Here is a 22821-nt window from a genome sequence, read left to right on the forward strand (position 1 = left end):
AAAGCCTGAAAGATTTTGCTGAATTGCAATAGATAAAAATTACTTGACACTACATATGCTTTCCCCCTATAATTTTATAATATTTTACTTTTCCAAATACATATATAGTTTTCAATATTCATTTTTGTAAGATTTAGAGTTCCAAAATGTTTTTCTCTCTCCCTTTTTTCCCTCTTCCCTCCCTAAGACAACAAGCAATTTGATATAGGTTATACAAGTTCAATCATTAAAAACATATTTCCATATTAGAAGAAAAATTGAAACAAAAGGGAAAAACCATGAAAAAGGAAAAAAAAAAGTGAAGATAGTTTGCTTTGATTTGCATTCAGCCTTCACAGTTCTTTCTCTGGATGTGAATGGCTTTCTTCATTCAAAGTCTAGTGGAATTGTCTGGGATCACTGTATTGCTGAGAAGAGCAAAATCCATCATAGTTAGTCATCCTACAATTTTACTCTTACTGTGTACAATGTTCTCCTGGTTCTGCTCACTTCATTTAGTATTAGTTCATGTCTTTCCAGATTTTTCTGAAATCAGCTTACTCATCATTTCTTATAGAACTATGATGTTCCATTACATTCATATACTATAGCTTATTCAGCCATTCCCCAATTGATGGGTTATCCACTCATTTTCCAATTCTTTGCCACCACAAAAAGAGCTGCTACAAACATATTTGCACATATGGGTCTTTTTCCCTCTTTTATGACCTCTTTGGAATACAGACCCAGATCATTGTACATGGCAATTCTGATGGAAATGACTCTCTTCAACAATGAAATGATTTAGACCAGTTCCAATGTTCTTGTGATTAAAAGAACTATCTACACCCAGAGAGAGGATTATGGAAAGAGAGTGTGGTTTAAACATAGCATTCTCACTGTTTTTGTTGTTGTTTGCTTGCATTTTATTTTCTTCATCATTTTCTTTTCTTGTTTGTTTGATTTTTCTTGTATTACAAGACAATTGTATAAACATGTATGCATATATTGGATTTAACATATAATTCTATCATGTTTAGTATATATTGCTAGGGGAGGGGAGTGGGAGAAGGGGGGAAAACTGGAACATAAGGTTTTGCAAAAGCTAATGTTGCAGAATTATCCATGCATATGATTTGAAAAATAAAAAGCTTTAATAAAAAATAAAAAAGAGTGTTCACAATTTTAAGCCCTTTGGATATAGCTCCAGATTGCTCTTCAGAATGTCTGGATTACTTGACAACTTCTCCAACAATTCATTAGTGTTCCAGTTTTTCCACATCCCCTCCAACATTCATCATTATTTTTTTCCTGTCATCTTAGACAATCTGATAGGTGTGAGGTGGTACCTCAGAGTTGTTTTAATTTGTATTTTTCTGATCAATAATGATTTAGCACATTTTTCCAAACACACACTCTCTCTCTCTTTCTCTCTCTCTCTCTCTCTCTCTCTATATATATATATCTATATATATATCTATAGATATATATATAGATATAGATATAGATATAGATATATCTATATCTATCTATCTATCTATCTATATATCTTTAATTTTTTCATCTGAAAACTGCCTGTTCATAACCCTTTGATATTTATTAATTGGGGAATGAGTTGTACTTTTATAAATTTGACTCAGTTATCAGATATATAGATATATATAATATAAGGCTTTTATTAGTAACACTAGCTGTAAAAATTGTTCCCCAACTTCCTGCTTCCCTTCTAATTTTTTTTTTTAACAATCTGGGGATTTTTTTATTGCATGTCCAAGTTAGGGTTTATTTGTCCTTTCTGGCTTTGGTCTTTCTTAGGTAGAACTCCAGCTCTTTGCTCTCCAGCACTTAGTCTTCTGCTTGGCTACACTGGCCTTGCCTTGATGCAAACAGGCAAGGAGCTTGCCCTGCTGGAAATATTCCTCCAGGAGTAAGCTAATCTTGGTTTTCTTCTTCTTCTCATATTTTTTTGGATGTTCTTTGACTGCTTTTTATTTAAATTTTTTTTCCTTTTCAGAAGTAAGTTTTGCTCCATTTTTCTGGCTCAATGGTAGGGCATAGTGGGGTTTATACCACAAGCAGTGTGGAGTGCTATGGGTGAGCACCAGTGTCTTGGTCTGGACCAGCTTATCGCTGGATGCGTAGTACACCACATCAATAATTCCTGTTTTTCAAGTACAGCCCTCGGAACCCCAGGAATACTTGTCCATGTCCAGCCTCAGTGCTAGCTACTTTTTGTTGCCCTGGGGACTCGCACTGTGTAGATGGGGTGAGATTCAATTATGTTGCTGTGGCTGAGAGGTCCCGCTCATACTTGCTCTTCTTTTGGTAGGACTTGGTGCTTGATCCTGGTCTTGAAGTTCTTGTGCTGTTTGTCCTGGGAGATCTCCTCCTAATTGTAATTGCTTTAGTTTTGTTTTCTCCTTTCTTCAAATACCTGAGAAGTAAATTGTCCCTTGCTCTACCAATTTGCTTATAGTATCATTCTTTATGCCTGAATGTTGAATCCATTTTGATCTGATCTTGGTATACGGTATGCTATGTTGGTCTATGGCTAATTTCTGACATATATTTTCTAATTTTTCCAGCAATTTTTGTCAATACATTTATCAAATAATAGATTGCCGTTGTCACTGACTATTGTGTCTTGTGTATGAAATGAATTTCACGGATCCACCATTCTGTTTTTTAGATAGTACCGAATGGTTTTGATAACTGCCACTTTATAATACAGTTTTAGGTCTAGTACAGCCTAAAGTGGCCAGATCTAAAACCATTGGTTGGTTTCCTAGTTTCTACTCCAAGTGCTTTTTCTGTTACAACAGAAACTGAGGGTTCTTTAATGGTTCCATTCTTATCAAATAAGTCCTTTTCTAGAATTCAAGGTCTTGACATTCAAATCGACAATTCTGAAAATAATCTGGCATTATATTACTTGTTCAAGGCCAAAGCAAAGTCTATGGCAGAACAAACAGAATAGGCTCAGTTTCCTGAAGATATAACTGTTTATGTGTTATATTCCCCCCAATAGAATATAGGTTCCTTCCTGTCTGAGACTGTTTTTATTTTGTCTTTGCATACCCAGAGTTTAGTACACTGCCTTGCCCATAGTAAATTAATGGCCCATTTTAAGGGATTAGATTGGATTAGATTGCACTAAATAACAGAGGATAAAATTTAGAATTTTTAAGGTTGAAGTTGCCTTGGTAATGTTTTTAGACAACAGAAAAGGAATTAGAAGGAAATAAGAGGGTGTGAGAACATGATTAGTGAGGTTTCATATTGGATAGAATGCTAAACTAGGAGTTAGGGAGAACTGAGTTCAAATCCTGTCTCACATAATTTTTAAGCTGTTAAGACCCAGGCAAGGACTTAACTTTTCTTGGCTCCCATTTTTTCATCTGTGAAATGGGGAAAATAACACTTATCTCATAGCGTGGTTATAGTGATCAAATTATATAACACATGTAAAAGTACTTTATAAATCTTAAAAGTGTTCTAGAAATGCTGGTTATGATTATATAGTTTTGATAAAAAGAAGGGACATCTGTCTATCAGAGACTGTAACAAAGAAGTTCAAGTATTTAAGGATCTGTCTACAGAAGAATGATTTAAATTTCTGCTTGACTCTAAAGCAGAACTAGGAGTAATTAACCTTGATTAAAATAATACTTCCTAAAGTGAGAGTAGTCTATGCAAAGAGTGTGTACTCATATTCACTACCCATAGAAAGAGGCCACAGGAGAAAATGGACTAATATTCACCAGGGTTCTTCAAGTGGACAATGGATGTTCATCCATTTTTTATATCTTGGGAAACATAAAATGAAAGGTGGAGGGAAAATTGGGTATGGGAAGAATAGCAAAGGAATAGGGAGGAGTAAATTTATAAGAAAGTAAAAAAGTAAAAGTAGAAGAAAATCAAATTTCTACAATGTTAATTAAAAAAGCAGAAAAAAAAAAGTCAAATAAATAAAAGAATTCATTACAGAAATTCTACTGCCTCATTTTCTTTAAAGGACCCTAAACTCCTTTTAAGTGATATGTTAAAACTGAAAATCCCAAATATCATGTTTCCCTACTTTAGAAAATATTTTTTTTTAGTAATGACAATGAGAAAGAAAAGTAGAATTCAAGAAAAGAATTTTCAGGGGGTCCACACTTAAGAATTAGGAGGAGAGCAAAGTAGTATGAAGCATGAAGATAGGAAAACTATGAAAGTACAATTTCAGAAAGGCCAAAAGACAAAAGGGTGGCAGGAAGGAGAAGATGCTCCACAGGGTGGGATACAAAAGAGAAGTTAAAGAAGAATAAGAATCTGGATGGGAAAGACAGTAGGAAATGGCATTGGATTGGAGTTAGAAGGTTATTATTGATTTCAAAGGAAATTTATAGTTCACTTTCAGAATTCTTTTGATATCTGAAATCTTGATGGGATCATTTACAGCAGTATGGATTTATCTGTTTTTCTGGATTACTCTTATAGCTGCCTTACTGTTATTCACACATACTCAAAACCCTTCAATAACTCCCTATTGCCTATTTAACATCATCATTTTCAAGGTGGCAGGAACCTTGAGTGTCATTTATCTAACTCCTCCTTTTACAAATGAGAAAACTGAGACTCAGACACTTTAAATGCCTTTCCCAAGGTTACTTAAGGAATAAAAGGCAGAATTGGAGTTTGAATCCAGCCTTTTTCCAGATCTCACTAATAAGAACTAGACCAATTTTGTTCAGCCAGGTCCCCATTAGTACGAATAATGGATTCCCCTGAAAGGATTCCATGTATTAGAATCTTCACTATTTAAAATTATAATTATGTAAAGTGTAGTAATTAGTTCCAGCCCAATGGAAATATGTAGTATGAATTTGAATAATGCAATCACTTCAGGGGATTAATTATTCATACTAAGGAGGACTTGGAGGTTCATTTCCTAAGATCTAAGAAGTAAAATTGGTCTAACAGGGGTTAAAGAAAGAATTTGAAGAATTTAAATATCAAATTCTGATTTTCTTAGTCTCCAGAAAGGGTGGATTCCCAAAGACCAAGCCAGTAAAGTATAAACTCTTGCAGACAAGTGCAGTGATAGACTGCTAATTTAGAAGATCATTATGAGATTAGATTCACAGTAAAGAATTCACTCCTTAAAGACAACTTACTAATTTTTCAGTTTTTAACAACTTACTAAGTTTTTAGTTTTAATCTTCTTTGGTGTACTGAGCTTCCACACAGAAGTATTAAAACAAACTATTCAATGACTAAATATTTTGATTGTTCTATAGTGAAAATTTCTAATTGTCAATAAATTATTGAGAACATTGTAATGATATCTTCATTGACTTAATTTAAATATCCTTATAAGATATAGGCAATAAAAGGGGGAGGATGTCAATTGTAGACTTGATAAAGTATTTTAACAACCTAGGAACTAGAATACTGCTCTTGGACTCAGGAAATTCTGGGTTTCAAATTCTTTATTTACCACTTTTTAACTACTCTGGGCAAATCACTTATCCCCTACTTCAGACAATTGACATTATAAGAATTACAGAATTAAGATAGAATATGAAAGGGATTATAAAATTGATCTTGTTTAACCCCTTCATTTTACAGATGAAGAAACTGAAGTTCAGTGAAATTAAGTGACCTTCCCACAGTGTTTGAACTGAGATCTGAACCTTTATTTTTAGAGTCAAATCCAGCATTCTTTCCAGTGCATCATACTACCTCTCCAATAAAGACACCGAAGCTGTTTCTTGCACAGAATATGTATTCCATAAATATTTGTTGATTTGCTTTGATTTAAATTTCATGAGCATCTTCTCTTCTTGTTCCTCACCCCATCAGCAGAATGTGATCAGCAAGAGCTTTATTTTTGTCTTGGCATCTTTGTTTTCAAAAAATAAATTTTTATTGACATATTTTCTTTTTTGTAATACCTCTTTTTATAGTATATTATTTCCCTACCCCTTCCCAGAGAGTCATCGCTCATAATAACAGCAACAAAAAGAAATTTTAAAAGAAGAAAAAAAAAATTTTCTGCAAAACAAACAAATAAAAAACCCTAGTACATTCACCAAGGCTGACATTTAATACAATGTTTTACAGTTACAATTCTCACCTCTGCAAAGAAATTGCAGAGATGCATTCTTACATTTTTCTTTAGAAACAACTTCAGCCATAATAATTTACCATTATTCAGTTATTTTGATGATGTTCTTTCCATTTACATAATTGTAGTCATTGTGTATTTCACTTTCCTGATTTTCCTTTACTTTGAATCAGTTCATATGTCTTCCCATGCTTCTATGTATTCAACAAATTCTTCCTTCCTTTCTTTTTTTTTCCCCTGAGGCAATTGGGGTTAAGTGACTTGCCCAGGGTCACACTGCTAGGAAGTGTTAAGTGTGTGAGACCAGATTTGAACTCAGGTCTTCCTGACTTCAAGGCACCTGGTGCTTTAATCACTGCACCACCTAGCTGCTCCCAAATTCTTCCTTTCTTATGGGATAATAACATTAAATGGATATACCACAACTTTTTGGTGATTCTCTAACAATTGGATATTTAATTTGCTCCCTTGCCTTTGCCACCACAAAATGAAAATAAAACCCCAAAAAACAAAAAAACAACCTTTTTCTTTTTGGTTATGAATTCCTTGAGTTATAGGCCTAGAACTTATAATATCTGGGGCAATTAGTATGGAACTTTAGTTATATAGTATTTGTTTAATGTTTGCTAAGTTAAATTCAATTCTACTTTTCTTTCTCATTGTCATCAATGTCTAAAAGATATTTTCTTCCTAAAAGGAAGAAACATGCTATTTGGGATTTTCAGTTTGAACTTATCACTTAAAAGGAATTTAGGGTCCTGTAAAGAAAAGGAGGCAATAAATGTTTTGCAATGAATTCTATTTATTTGATTTTTTCCCCCTATTTTTCTGTTTCTTAATTAACATTGCAGAAATTTGATTTTCTTTTATTTTTACTTCTTTGCTTTCTTATAAATTTACCCCTCTCTATCTCTAGCTGTTCTTTCCATACCCAACTTTCCCCTCACCTTCCATTTTGCATGTTTCCCAAGATATATTCTGTATTTTCTTATTCTGAGTGTATGTATTCCTGAGGTTTATTGTAGGCTCTACACAATCAAAATGCATTTGATGAGAATGATGAAAAAATATAACTAAGGGGGTCAGGGAGAGTCAGGTATCCAGGGACTTGAACCCAGGTTACCATCTTTACAACATAGCCCGTGTTTCTGGATTTACACAGGTGAAATGTTGACCCAGAAGTACAATGCATGGAACAAACTACTGTGGCTTTAAGCTGTGGAGGTTTATCAAAAAAGAGCAGAAACAAAGGCAAGCAGATGGCTAAAGATGAAGGTCACATCAGATTGAGAAGTTTGTCAAAATGTGATGACATAGGTAATCTGTAAACTGTTATTGCACCTAGCTGGAGGTGCTGAAAAACATTTTGAAATTACAAAAAACACTATAGTCACCAGCACAGAGGCAGGAATGATAGCCTGGAGTGGTTCTGGCCTATGGATGAATGCCAGATGTGGAAAGCGACATATCTGGAATTAATGATATTAAACATGCTTTTCTTTTATGCTCAATAATAACTCTATTATGATTGATACAAACCGCAGACACTTTATCTAGTACAAATGGAATCGTCTGTCATTGACTATATTAAATCATCAATTTCTGCATGATGAGGATCGTTTAGGGTAACTAATCATCTGTCTCGTTCTGAAGTCTTTAAGGCTGATCAGATAACGTTTTGAATACTGCCTGAGCAACCATGACAATCTAACCCTTCCATGTAAGGATTGAGAGGGGCCCATTATGCCGTCAAAGCCTGTGGAAATATCACAGCTCTTTCTCCACATAATACCCTGCTGTAAATAAATCACTCTCCACCGCAAACTTTATTGATCACAGGCACTTCCATGCTTGTGTCTAGTGAAGTCTCTACAGAATAAAATGCTGCTTTATATTTTGTCTTGTCAAAATATTAAACGGCTCTGTCAAGAGGAGTCAGGCTAGCAGTGATGGTGTAATTCTGCTATAGCCCTTCTCATTCCCTCTTTCTATCTCAGCTGCCAAGCTTACAAAGCAAGATTTTTTTTTATAAACTTTCCAATTATAGTCTCGTAAGATTATGAAGCCTTAAGATAAAGTGTCCTAATTTAGCGTGGTGGAGTACTGAACTACTAGGAAAACGACTGTTAGATAAAACAACATTTCTCAAAAGGAAAAGATAACCTGGCTTATTTATATATACAACATTAATGGGCAATGGGAGATAGCCTAGAATATCTTTTTTTATTTTGTCTAGCTAGATAGGGGAGAAAAGTCTGAATTAATTGGAACTCATAGTATTTTCCATTCATATACCCCAAATTATATTTAATGAATCAAACCAGAGAGAGGAAACTGAGTTAAGGCTACAGTTCCAGAGTTAACACAGCCAACATTATCCAAATGGCATTGATTGGACATTAATAGCCATTAAGTGGTATCAATGTACTCTAATATGTTTATAGCAACACCCAGGAACAATAGACAGGTTAAAAGTGGAATTTATTGCCCATTAACTCTGAATTTCCTGGGCACATATGGTTTTAATGTTAACTAAAGATAGTCTAGTGTTTTGTGCTTTCAAAATGAGATGGGATTTTGCTTTCCATAGGGGAAATAAAGAGAATGAAATCACTTAAGGGAGTGTATAAGATTTAGTATCCTAGGCCATTAGAGCTGCTTGGAAGACACAGGGTTTGATCTTTATTCCCTTTTGGAAGATCATTAACTCTTTTGGACATTTAGCAAATAACCTCTTTCAGAGCCTGGAAGAGTTAACGTGCTTTTTGTAAAAGGAGAGTATTTTGTTCATTCCTTGTCCCTGTTTCTTAGGCAAATGTTTACTGACACTTATACTTACATATTTTTTTTTTTTAATTTGGCCTTAAAATAGGTTAATAATCCTAGACAGTGCATTTCTCCTTTGGAGCATTTAAAAAAAAAAAAAAAAAAAAGGTGTGGCAATAACATTGGAAGTGGCCTTTTCCTTCTGTGCCTCAGCACCTAACTGCATGTCCAAATGAGCTTCAAGAGTAAAGAAGAAAACACATTTTGGATCAGGAACAAGGTTAGCCCCAAAGGCATATTTCAAAGGGGCAAGAAAACTGCTTTTTGATGGTAGTAAATTTGAACTATCATCAATCTGAGCTTAATTCAGAAGCCTGATTGATCTCCCTAGTTTTCTCATCGGGTTCCTATTTCTTTGTGCTGGGTTTCTAGTGGCTGGCTTTTAACTACAAGGATCTCTAGAGAACTTCCTGCACAGGGCAGGAGTTTTCAATTGGATTGGGGCAGAGAGAGGTAGGGCCCAGCTCCGACTGAATTTTAAATGACTGTCTATGCATATGACAGAGATAAGGACTGGACCAGTAATTTAATTGTTATACTGGACTCTTAGATAAGGAAATCATTTCTCCCAAAGTAGGCAGGTACTGTGATTTGTCAACTTAAAGAGTTCCCTAGAACACTGAGAGATTAAGGTTACATAGCTAGTATATAGCACTGGTAGACTCTGAATCCAGATCTTCTTGGCCTGAGTACCAGCTCTCTGTGCAGTGTATTAAGCTATCTACCTGGGTAGATAATTTGGACTTGTATTTTATCATAAGTAGTATGTCTTAGTATATGAAGCAATATGACTAAATGAATAGAGCCCATTGGAATCCTGGAGAGGACTGCCACTCTGTTGGAAAGAGTTCCTCAATCTGGAATGAGAGTTCCTGAATTTGGATCACCTGCATGACCTTGGACAAATAGTGTAATATCTCTGGACCTCAGTTTTTTTTTTTTTTTTTTTTTTTTATCTGTAAATTAGGGAATTTAGACTATATAATGTCTAAGATTCTTTTAAAATCTATGAGTTGGGTAAAGTTCTGGGGTTCTCTTAAATAAGTTCCTTTCTTCTTGGGCCTGATTCTAAGTATGTGAGCCTGGATTAGATATTTACTTCATTTTTCTGAACCTTACTTTTCTCATTTACAAATGAGACTTCAGCTAGATCATCTCTAAAGAATGGACTCTATCATTCTAAAATTTTTCTCAGAATAAAAATTCTTCTTTAACTTTAAGATGTGTCATCTTTATTATAAAATCTAAACCTTTTTTAAACCAGGGATCTTGGTTATAAAATTATAAAACTCTTATTTTTAAGGGGGAAAAAAAAGATACATTATTTAATCATCATGGACTAATTTTCATTATTCTTTTTAATATGAAATTATAAGAAGCCTTCCTAGAGGCAATAGGATATAGCATATAGTATTCTTGCCTTGAAATCAGAAGGACTTGATTCAAGTCCTGCCTCTGAAACATATTCATTTCATGATTCCATGCCAATTCCAGGTAGTTCTTCTGATTATTAGTTAAAGAGAGTTGTTGATTTGAATTAGTGAAGAGAGTATTTATGCCTATAGTCCCTACTCCAACAAAACCAAACTACTAAAAAACGAGGCCTTTCATTTGTGCATAACTTTTTCCTATTATATGAATTCCTCTCAGATATTAGATTAGGTATTTTAAGAAAACTGCATGAACAACAGTTATAAGACCCTATGATATTACCTAGTACTCTATGAGTTACAGAGTTGTTGATCTTCATTGAGGGAAGTTTTTGCACCTATAACTCCTAGACCACTCAAATATGAAGCAAAAATTAGGACTTCCCTTTAATGTACCATCTCTGTAGTAAATAGAGTGTTCAAGAAGGACTAGCACTCAGATATGGGGTGTTCAGGAAGGGCTGGTATGAGGGCTTGCTGAACCCTTTTCAAGTCTGCTCATCCATTTTGGTGTCCACCTATCACCCAACTCTCACCTGTGGCTCCAAGAAGCTGTAACATGTGCAGTAGTCATAGCTCACTGAACTATCTTGTTAGCCAGGGCTAAACCATGTCTATCACCATCATGTGAACACTTTCCCTGACTGAATGGGCAGATGACAACAATTTATTACAGAGGCCGTGGAGGCAACTGAAACAGGTACTCTGGGACACATACAGCTTGGTCAGACATTGAAGATGCTAAGGTCATCCACTGGCTCCTGGGCCATCATCAGTCATTTGGACTTTTGTCCTACCATCGGACTTTGATATTCAAAAGAATCTGCCTCATATAAATCTAATTCGTGCAGGAGTCAAGATATAACCCATGGTGTTATTGGTCCTCTTACAAAACAAAGGACAAACACACTAACAATGACAACACCTCCTCCTCATGCAGGAACTACTAAATATTAAGTGTTTTGAAGAAATTGAGTTAAGTATTCCTTAGTGCCCCAAGAGTGTCTTTTCTAGGCCACTAGAGTGACAGTTCATACTCTATGCTCAAAAAAGTTAATGCAGCTTTCCTAAAGTACCAAACGTAATCCTGGGGAGTACCTTACACTCTGGGAGAATCTAGGTCAATGTGCACTTCTGAAAATAGCTTAACAGTGAATCCAATATGAATTGAAAAAATAATGAGATGAGATCCTAGCCATGAGATACCTAGACTGGATTGATATTGGGTCTGAAAAATCAAGCACACAGGGTCTTAAAATAGGTATATTGGTCAGCACAATTTCTCTCCCCGGTCATGTTGAAATGTTCTATACAAGCATTTGAAGCTCAGATCCAAGTTCAGCCAAAGTATCTGCCAAAAAAGACAAAAGAAACCTGCCTCACATAAGCCAGAGATCAGTTTGGAAGGGGAATAAAAACTCCTCATTAATGGACACTATATCTCTAGGCCATTTGGAATTTTTGTTCCATGCTCCATTACCATATCCTGAAGATATTCAGTTTCCTAAGATTAATAATTTAGCAGTATAAAAGAAAAAAAAAAAAACAATCCTCTGACTTCACTGCAATATAGTAAACAGGGACACAATGAAGGAAAACTTTTAATATAAATACAGTTATGTCACTTTCTGCTGTATTGATATCTGTATTTATTTTTAAATAGATTAAATGCTAGTTGTCAATATATTTGTAGGGCAATTTATTGATAGTGGAAAGAATTCTTAAAAAAGACTTCTTTTAAAATATAGAAAAACCAATAGTTCACAATTAAAGGGAGCTTTGAAATGATCTATACTACCAAAACAAATCTGTCTTTTCTCTAATACAAGGTATTATTAGGCAGTTGACAAGATCCTTAGTACCAAATGCTGTGCTTTCAATACATCTGCTGTGAACTCCCTCTGAAAACCTCAAAGAAAAGATTCTTATTATGTTTTAAGTTCGAATGGCTCACTTAAAAAAAAAAAATTGGCAAAGACTCCAAAATTGCAGTACTGTGCTCTATCCACATGATCAAAAGCTGTTATCAAACACTCCTCTTTTTAAGTACTCAGTATTTATTAAATGCAATGTGGCATCAAGTAAAATGCTTTATGAAATAAATTAAACTGATATGTTCCCTGACCTGTAGGTGCTTGCAATCTAAAATAGACAGAAGCTAGACTATAGTGGCCATTGCTGACCAGCAAGCAGGTAGACAAATATATACTCTATCCCCACTCTGCAAAATGCAAAATAATTAAATTATTTTTGTTTCTGGTTAATGAATAGAAAATAATATACTTGCATATTTAGACATGGTTAGATTTGCAATATGTCCACTAATATAAACCTGATAGCCTCTTATTATGCTGGATTCTTATGCAAAATTATTGGGGGTAATAGATCTCTTTTACCTTCTCCTTTCTTTCTTTCCCCTTTGGGAAAATGCCCTTTTTATTATCTGGAAGTTTGTCAGCCTTGCTAGATTTCATGTGGAGAATATAAGACATCATCTGAACAAGAAGTGACTGTAGGCAATTCTAATGGTTGACAACATCTGGTGAAGGTAGAGGTGGAATGTTCATGGCATTTGGCCTTTTTTTTGCTGACTTATCAGAGCCAGGAAATAGGGATATTGCAGGTTCATAAAACTAAGGGTAGAAGGGACTTCAAAAGCTTTCTAATTTAACCCCCTTATCATAGAGATGAGGAAACTGAGGCTGGTGTATGTTTTAACAACTGGCTTTCTGAAAACATCCCAAAATTTTAAGTTTAATTTTAATGATGAACATTTTCTCCATTCTTTTCTTAAACTAGACAACCAAAAAACTCCCAATAAATCAAATCCTGGTTGGAAGTGTAAGGTGTAAATGTTCATACTCAAAATTTAATGGTTGGTTCTTGAAAAGTACTCACTTTTCAATCAGGGTGGATTCTGTACATCCCTACTTAGGAAATTGGTTTTCTTGTCCAAAGTTGTGAATGTCAGAGGTGGAATTTGAATCTATATTCTCTTAATCTTCGATTGGTACTCATTCTAGTATAAAATGCTGCCTACATGTTATATGTCCCAATTTTCTATTTCCTAGGTTCCATCTCAGGTCTGTATATGGCAGTGAAATATGAAGGGGGAAAGGAGGTGGTGGTGGTGGTGGAGGCGTTGTAGCACAGAGAGAACCCATATATGACATATCTCTCTTTGTCTTCTGTTTAGAGAAATTATTTTCACTTGTTAAACTCTTTTTTTCTTTTTGAGAACAACCCAGGTTAAGTGATAGCTTGTAAATATCTGAGGCTAAAATTGAACCCAGATCTTCTTCACTTCAGAACTCATACGTTATCCACAGCTCCTCCTAGATACACCTAAACACTCTTTATAACAATACAACAAACCGATAATGATAAGGGTGTATGTTAAATCTCTGCAGCCAGGGATATAATTTCTACTTGCAAAACAGAATTTTACTACTACAACAACAAAATTGAATATACTGTTAGGACCTGATGAGCTTTAGCAGTTTATCTCCTTGACTATGTTGTTGAGTCATTTCACTTTGTGAACCTATTTGAGGCTTTCTCGGCAAAGATACTGAAGTGGAGTTTCATTTTATAGATGAGGAACTAAAGCATACTGGGTTTAGTGACTTCCTCAGGATCACATACTACTAAGTTTCTAAAGCTGGATTTGAACTCAGAAAGATGAATTTTTCTGATTCCCAGCCTTGTGCTCTATTTTGAGCCATCTTGCTGCCATGCCTTTATTGCAGAGGAGTAGAAGTCTAGGAAATTGAATCAGATAAACTGGATCCCAGTCTAGTATCAGCCACTTAATTTCAACAGTTAAAAAGAAGCTAATTTCTACAAATTGAAAGATGAGTCCCTTAATTTCTACAGGCTGTACTTTCTTCAGGCAGTTAAATAGTGCAAGGGTAAAATGCAGGACCAGAGTCAGGAATATCTGAGTTCAAATCTAGCCTTAGACAGTTGTATAACTCTGGACAAGTTACTTAATCCTATTTGCCTCAGTTTCCTCATTTGTAAAATGAGCTATAGAAGCAACTGGCAAACCAAATTACCTTTGTCACCTTATCTTTGTCAAGAAAACACCAAATGAGGTAGCAGAGAATCAGACATGACTCAACAACAAAACTTGGGTGACTAGAAACCAAATCTGGAGTCAAGACGTCCCATCTTTCTGAGTTCAAATCCACTCTCAGACACTTCGTAGTCATGTAACCCCTGACAAGTCATTTTACCCTGTTTGCCTCAGTTTCCTCTTCTGTAAAATGATCTGGAGAAGGAAATAGCAAACCACTCTATTATCTCTGACAAAAAAAAAAAAGAAAAAAAAAAACCCTAAAAGGGATCACAAAGGACTGAAACCACTGAAGCACATCAAATCCAGTTTCTTTATCTGTAAAGTATGAAGAGAAGTGGCTGGACAAGGATACCTCTGAAGCCCTTCCTTATTACCACCAATCACTACTGCTAAATAACTGCTCCAGGGAAGCAGTTCCTATGGAGAAGGGGTCAGCTATCCTAACTAGCTAGCACCCATAGAGCAAGATGCCATCTTCCCTGAAACAGCAGGGTGAAAAAACCCTGTTGAAGAGACAGTGGGTGCTATCCCCACCACTTTTACCACCCTATCCCTCAGCCACGAACATTTGTCTTTCCCTTAGAACTTTCAGCTAAAACCATCCTTGTATCCTCCATTAGAATGAAAGCTCCTTGAGAGCAGGAGCTCTTATATTTCTGTTTGTATTCCCAAACTTATCACATAATAATTTGTGCAAAAGTGAGTACTTTATATGTGCCTCTTTTATTCCTTCCAGTTCTAAATATGTGATCCTTTTAAATCTTTGCTTAGTTTGCATTCCACATTCCTTATCTTGTAGCCCAGAGGACAGAAGACTATTTACCTAAAAGGGAGAAAAAAAGATAGGAGAGAATTTAATTCTAATAGGATTTCACCTATTACCAAGAGAATTTAGGGAAGAGGTGGAATTCAGGAACTAAGCTTTAGGAGAAAATGCTCCAAAGATCTTGACTCACTGGGTCCAGAATCATTGCTTTACCATGGATCTCTGATTTTGTTGGTGCAGCCATCTTCCTTTCCTGGCCCCTGTTTCACTTGGGTGGGAAAAGCTAGGGAGAAAATTTTGTGTGATTTCCTGTCTTCTCAAAATCTCTACTAGAGTCAGGACATATCAGTCCAGGATTCAATCTATCTGGCCAAGCATTTCTGACAGGCAGAGTCTCCGACAGAGAGTTTGCCTTCGCTAGGCCTTCGATTTGAACTCCCTGGAAGCTGACATCCCCACAGAGTGTGAAATTCACCTCAGTGGCTGTCAAGAAACTGGCAGATTCACTGGCGGGGTTCACATTACCTGCTGGGCAGTTCTACTATAGAGAAGACTTGTGTGGGATGATTTATCCTAAAATGAACCACATAGCTCTGTCAGGAATAGACATCTGGTAGCCAAATTGGTGAATAATTCTGGTTCCCTGAGGTATCTGGTTAACCCATATTCTTGAACCTCTTTAGCATAAAGAAAAAAAAAAAAAAAAAAAAAAAAGACTTAATAGATAACCATCTAACAACACATCATTTTGTAGACTTTTCAACAGAACTTAAGGTAAACCAGGGTATTCAAGTACAATGTGGAGATAGGCAGTTCTCTGTGGAGGGCTCTAGATCAATAGTTATTTATAAATAAATTTATTTGATTCATTTATCATGGGTGATGTCTGTGGTGTGTTGTGTGTGTATGTGTGGGTACAAATATGGGCTTGAGTAGTTTAGCATGGATAGCAGTGGTATTAAATTTAAAAGAAACACTAAACAATTTAAGAATTTCTGCAGGGCACATATTGACTTGGAAAAAATGTTTTAATGTTACCTATGGTCTATTATGTTTTTATTTCTTTTGTTAAATACTTCCTAATTATATTTTTAATCTCATTAGGGCAACATTAAAGAGTGTTGTGAGCAGTATGTCTAACAACTCTATTTTAAGTCTAAAATCTATCTCATTTCTAATCATTCTGTTTATTGCGGAAGAGTGGTTTGTATTGTAATTTGTATCATTTTAGTCAGGGTGGGGAAAGGATGTACAAATGAAAAGCAAATGAAGCAGGAATTCTTTGGGAATAAATGGGGAAAATGTTGATGATTGGTAAGCAAGCATGCTGGTGGCAAAATGCCCTTCAACACTACCACTCCTACTCCTCTCCCACCTCCCAATTTACCTCCTTTTCATTATGTTTCCTTCTCCATTCTACTGTCTCTTAGGACACTGCTGAGAGTCTGCCCTTGCAGCAAGTAAATTAGGACAGCATTGGAGATACAGACTGTTTTCTTTCATCACTTCTTTCTCACTTTTCACATCAACACTTCCTCTGTCTACTCAAAGGCAACCTTCTTTAAAAAAAAATTACATGGAAAGTAGATGGACAACATCTTTGAAAAGTCCATTTGTATAATAGTTGGCAAAAACATTTGACTAAGTTTTGCTTACCCATGACATCAACTTCTGGCTGTGAGGTTTGTGTTTCTGATTTATATACAGTCCACCAGCTCCTCATTTAGGGACTTGGCTGCAATGGCACTTGGTAAATACTAGTTGGGGAGGATGATGAGGTGTCTTTGTGTCCAATGATTCTGGATAGCTCCTAGTACACTGGGGAGCACACTAAGATTAAACTTTAACGAGAACAAGGGCTGGCTCTAGACCAAATTGTTAAGTAAGCAAAGTTTGCTTTTGATGTTCGGCATTCCCACACTCCTTGAGATTGTTCTCTGGATGCCTGAAGCCATCCCCAGTAACAATGGCCCTGGCTTTGGGACAGTGCATCAGGATTAAACCTAACCTTTTTTAGTGAAATTTGTCCTGGGCCTCATGCCCTCAAGTTTCAATAAATTAATCAGTGACACAAGTTTTAGTGGATATATTACCTTTGACATATTACCATTCTCAATTTAACTAATCAAATATTTGCAAGTAACTATGTTGTGGATGATGGAGTGGAGTTGCATAGAGATCTGTTTTGGAAGCCAGGAAAAACTGGCTTCAAGTCCTATTACCGACAAATACTGGCTGTATGACTGTGGATAAGTCACCCAAATTCTTACTGTTAAAAGGAAATTCTCTAATATATATGTTACATAGCAGATCTGAACCTTTGAATTTCCTCATCTAGGAGTCTCCTAAACTGATGAAATTACAAGTCCAATCAGTGTCCTTAACCCTATGTATAAAGTGCTATGCTAAATGCTAAAGCTATTAAGACAGATAGATATAGATGTATATATATATATATATATATATATATATATATATATATATGCATGTATGTATGTAAGTTTTTATGGATATGTGTGTGTATGGATGTATAAAAATATGTGTTTATATATATTTACACACACACATATATATTCTGCTCTCAAAGAGCTTACAGTTTCATGATAGGCAATAATGAAATGGAAAGATTGATAGAGTTAGGATAGAAATAACTGAATATGAATACTAGCTCTATTTATAACAGGTTTGAACTTGGCAAGCCATTTATCCTCTTTGGGTCTCAGTTTCCTTGTCTGTAAAATGAGAGTATTAGACAATTTTAAAATTCCTTTCCAGCTGTAAATCTTTATTCATGTAAGATAGGTATTTATTAATAGGAATTTTTCAGAGTCAACATTTTCCTTAATCCAAAGTGTTTACTTCTTCACTTTGGGCTTGGCACATTATAATAGATAGGAGATGTTTTGAGGCAGGTAACATTTTCTTTCTTCCTTGAATTATACCATCTACTATAGACAACCAGGAAATAATGTGTTTTAGTGGAAAGAATTGTTGGCCAGTCATTTCAATCCTGCCTGATTCTTGGTGGCCCATTTGTGTTTTCTTGTGTTGGAGTAGAAATCAATAGAAACTTAGGTTTGAATCCTGCCCCTGAATATTACTACATCAGGTCATTTTTGATAGAAGGCTGTCAATAATTTGTGTTGAATTCAGACTTTTTAAAAGTCAATGATGAAGATCTGTAATGAAGCCTTCACTGTAGCATTTACTGTTCAGTGGGCACTATTAGAATTTGCTTCATTTGCAAAATAGTTTAATAATAGATTTATCCCTAGTTTGGGACTCTTTATGCAGTCTAAGTTTCAGAGAACCAGAATAAAAGAAACTATGCCAATCTAAAAGAATGACAAACATTGGGATAAGGCTCACACTGATATCTGAGAATTTAGTACAATTTTAGTTCCCTACTCATTTCAAGTCTCTGAATTATTCTAGAATCTATAAGTAATGTTCATTTTGAAAAATTAGTGGAACAAAAAGAAGTTCTGCTTTTACTTGTTTTTCCTTTCTGAACAGTCTCAGTTTAATTCAGGGTTACTTTGCTTTAAACTAAACATTTGTAAGTTATGCTCCCTTCCATTAATGACTATTATAATATTAATTGTGACTTAGAGTTACTTTAAAGAAAGGAATATATTCTTTGTAGGAGCTAAATGCATTTATTTTGTGACAGGGTGTAAGAAAAGCAGTGTATAATTACACTGTCCTTTTCTGATACCCCACAATTTTAACCTTTCTTTTTCATTTTATATTTAAAATGTATTATTGTTGTTGCTGTTGTTATTATTGTTTTAAATATCACTTGACTCTGAGTGGAAGTTTCTCTTAGTTTTAAGTTTTATATCAATTATGGTGGTCCTTGAATATTTGATCAAACTAATCAAAGGTAAATATGTAAGTAATTTTTAAAAAATTTCACTGGTAATTGATTAAAAACAAAGATTCTAACCACCACAGCAAACAAACAACAAAAAACCCCATGTTAAATGTGTTAGTAGGATTTAAAGTAATTAAAATAATATCTTATTAATTCTTAAAAAGTTTGATTTGGAAAGGAATTTTCATTTGGAAGAGTTCATCATTAACTCTTCATATTAAAAATGAAGAAACTGTTGGGAGAGGGATTAGTTGATTTGCCCAAAGTCAGATAGTTAGTTTCATCAGTTGATTATCAGCCTTTTAGTCTAAGCCACTTCTCTTCTTAGTGTACCTTTTTATCATCCTCAAGCTTAAAGCGTTGAACGTTTTTTAAGTTTATATTCTGTACTAAAGTCCTAGTCTGATGCCTCAATCTGGCACATGTGTACTTCTGACTTTTGAAGGCCATGTCAGCAAAATACAATGAAAAGAAGCTCCTACCACGGTCTCAAGGATTTAAATCCCATCCAATGACAGACTTCCTGAGAAATCATAGAAGAGCTGTCATCTGGACTGGTGGACCCATGGCAAGGAAATTGTTGCTCCTCAAAGTGTTTGTCCATTTCAAAAGGAAATTTCCAGGATTTCTCCTCAGTCCAGCTTAGGTGAAAAAAAAAGGATTAATCTCAATTTTGGTACAGAAAACTTAATTTTGAAACAGGTGTTATTTTATATGCATAATAGCAACTGTTGTCTCTAAAGAACTTTTTGATCACAAAGCACTTCCATGTACATTATTGCATTTGATCTCTATAGCAACTCTATTAAGTAGACCACAAAGGTATCAATGGGGAGTTATACCAAAGTTGCATGTGGTTACATTAGCTGTGCCTCAGGCTCTTCTGTATGTCAGAGATTGTAGGAAAAGAGTAAAAGTTTGGTTGAGGACTAGAAATGCTGGGAGATGTTATATGATTGGACAAACACTTAAGAAATGGTAATTCTAGATTTAAAATAAGATACTGAAAGCTAGGGAGTTTCTGCCCAAGTCTAACCTGTCTGACACCACTTCCTCATTCCATTGCTAACAAATAGGCATTAAGATTAAATAAGCTAGGAAGCAGGATAAGAGGTTGCTAAAATGACAATGGCCAGCAGAAGACATGTTGTATTCACAGAACTACACAACTGCCCAAGTTGTCTTGATCATAGTGGGACTTGACATGCTCAAAAGTTCTGAATGGGAAACTAAAAGAGAGGCACTTGTTAATTCTTGACACTGGGGACATTTGCAAATGTTAGCATTTGGCACATTTTTTAAAAATGGGGTAGGAGCCACTGCCTAGCAAGCACCTGAGACTAGGCATCTGAATTGTGCCTGAAAATAAATATGGCTCATTATATTTACTGCTTACATGATATCTTGATCTAGAAGCATCTTTGTGTGTTTACCCCTGAAGTATCTTTGCTATATGTTTTTATTTCATTTATTTTTCTTGGCTTATGAGTAAAGAAACTTAATATTGTCAAACTATACTTTTTTTGGGGTCATTTCCATCATAATACATTCATGTCATATGGATCCACAGAGTGGAGATGCATTAGGGAAGAGACAAAAGCAAAATCTCTTTATACATAGGGGTAGGAAAACTGAAGAGAACTGCAAAGTTCACACTCCTACGATAACAAGATTACTGCCACTCACAAGAGAAAATAGCTGGGGTACAAAATTAGCAACCCTGAGATCAAAGAAAACAAGGTGTTTTCCCTTGAGCACCCCCAGGTGTTGAGTCGGATGTAAAAGCATCTGGGTAAGTGAAGGATGGCAGGTTCTTGGGTCTTTGTCACCAAGAAGGAAACTGGAGAGTAGCACCACCTGGTGAGTTGAATGAGTATTATCTTCATTTTCCAAATAAGGAAACTGAGGTTTAATCAAGATCACCTGTTTATAAGTAGTAGAATAAAGACTCAGAACTAGTATTTTTTTTTTAATTTGTAGGTTACAGGAAAAGCAAATGAACCCCACTCTTCATCTCACTCTTATTTCTAGTTAAAGCTGATTGATAATATGGTGTAATTTTTTTCAAAGCATTGGACTTGGAACTGCAATATCTAGATTCAGACCTTGATACTTACTAGTGATTCTGAGCCTCTGTTTCTCTATCTGTAAAACAGGTATAACAGACTCATTGATCCATTTGTAGAATTTTAAAGATCCTTTAGTCCAATACTTACATTTCATAGATAAGGGTTATAAACCTTAAAATTTCCCCAAGAAACACTGTATATGTCTCAAACTCCCTGGCTTCCTTTAACAAAACTAAAACATCACCTTCCATCAGCCTCCTAGCTGCTGGTATATATTTTTTTAAGTTATTCATGTTTACTTTATATAAAGCTTCCTATTAGAAGGTAAGATCCATGAGGACAGGTACTGTTTTTAATTTTTCTTTGTATCCTAGCACTTATTACAGTTTCTGGTACATAGAAAAGACCATATAGCCTATAACCTATGCTTGGTATATGACAAGACCTATTCAGCCAAATAAACAGCATATATGGGTATGTGCATGAGGATGGGAGCTAGATGTTTGTCTATGGGAATAACATTTAGGTTATCCAATCCAGAAAATAGGAAATTATTTCAAATTTCAGTCTTGTCACAGGAGTTTACCTTGCCACATTCCCTTGGTGTTCAGGGTAATCTTTGTTGTTGTTATTTAATCATTTTCACGTATGTCTGACTCTCTGTGACCCTTTTGGGGCATTCTCTTGGCAAAGATATTGGAGTACGTTATCATTTCCTTTTCCAGAGGGTTAATCTTAGTCCTTTATTAAAACATACACACACACACATAACACGCACACACATACATATTTACACCAACACTGATATCAGTCCTGCAGCAATTTTCAGGAGTCACAACTCCTTGATCCTGAAACTTTAACTGCTGACAGGAAGTTGCTTGAAGCAGCCTTGTTATTAACAAGCCACCTTCTCCACACCCCATCTGCAGGGGAAGCCATCCCCAGCTCATCACCTCCATCTGTCTCTCAGTACGGTGGGGCGTGCACGCCAGCAGGCTCTGACCATGAGGTTCAGGTTGCTGCTGAGTTACTCATCAAACATCCTGCACTGCATGGACTCCTTCCTCTCAGTACCGTAGGCTGCAGGCAGCCTGGCTGCCAGTCTGACAGGCATGGTGTGTGTGAGCTTGCCTCCTTTTATAATGAAGGTACTGTAGACAAAAATCTCAATGGTTTGGGAGTGAAGAGCTTTTTTTTCCCTATCCAGAGAGATCTTCACGATGCTGTGGGTGTGGGTGTCTCTCCTGAGATTTATTACATCCTCTTTGTTGGGTCCCTTGATTCACCATCCTCTGTGCTTTGTTCTCAACAGAGTATCCTCTGAAATAAAAAGGACCAGCCTCTGACTCTTCCTCCCACCTTTTAAAGGCCTCTGATGACTCACATTCAGTGCTTCCAGATTAAAATATAGGACATCTATGTACAACTGTTCCCTAACCCACTGGGCTCTTTTCTAATGTAAAAAAACTAGTACACTTATTCTCGAGCTGCTGGATATGAAGGAGTATATGAACAATTTGTCATTTACCTTTAAAAAAAATAAGTGAAACAGTCATTGCCTCAAAATGGAGTGATTTTCATTGAGAGAAAATGAATGTTCATAATTCTTTTTCTCCTTCCTTCCCTCCTGGAAGGCTGTCAGCACCTTTCTGCTATTCACTTTTAGCATGTATTTAGAAGG

The 22821-nt window shown here is 35.6% G+C and overlaps 1 pseudogene; it reads right to left on the reverse strand.

The window, feature by feature from the left end:
• Positions 1-1761: 1761 nt before the first annotated feature.
• On the reverse strand, positions 1762-19521 carry LOC141562225 (small ribosomal subunit protein eS8-like; annotated as a pseudogene).
• Positions 19522-22821: the final 3300 nt, after the last annotated feature.

Source organism: Sminthopsis crassicaudata, chromosome 3 (assembly GCF_048593235.1).
Source record: "Sminthopsis crassicaudata isolate SCR6 chromosome 3, ASM4859323v1, whole genome shotgun sequence".
Taxonomy (NCBI): Eukaryota; Metazoa; Chordata; class Mammalia; order Dasyuromorphia; family Dasyuridae; genus Sminthopsis; species Sminthopsis crassicaudata.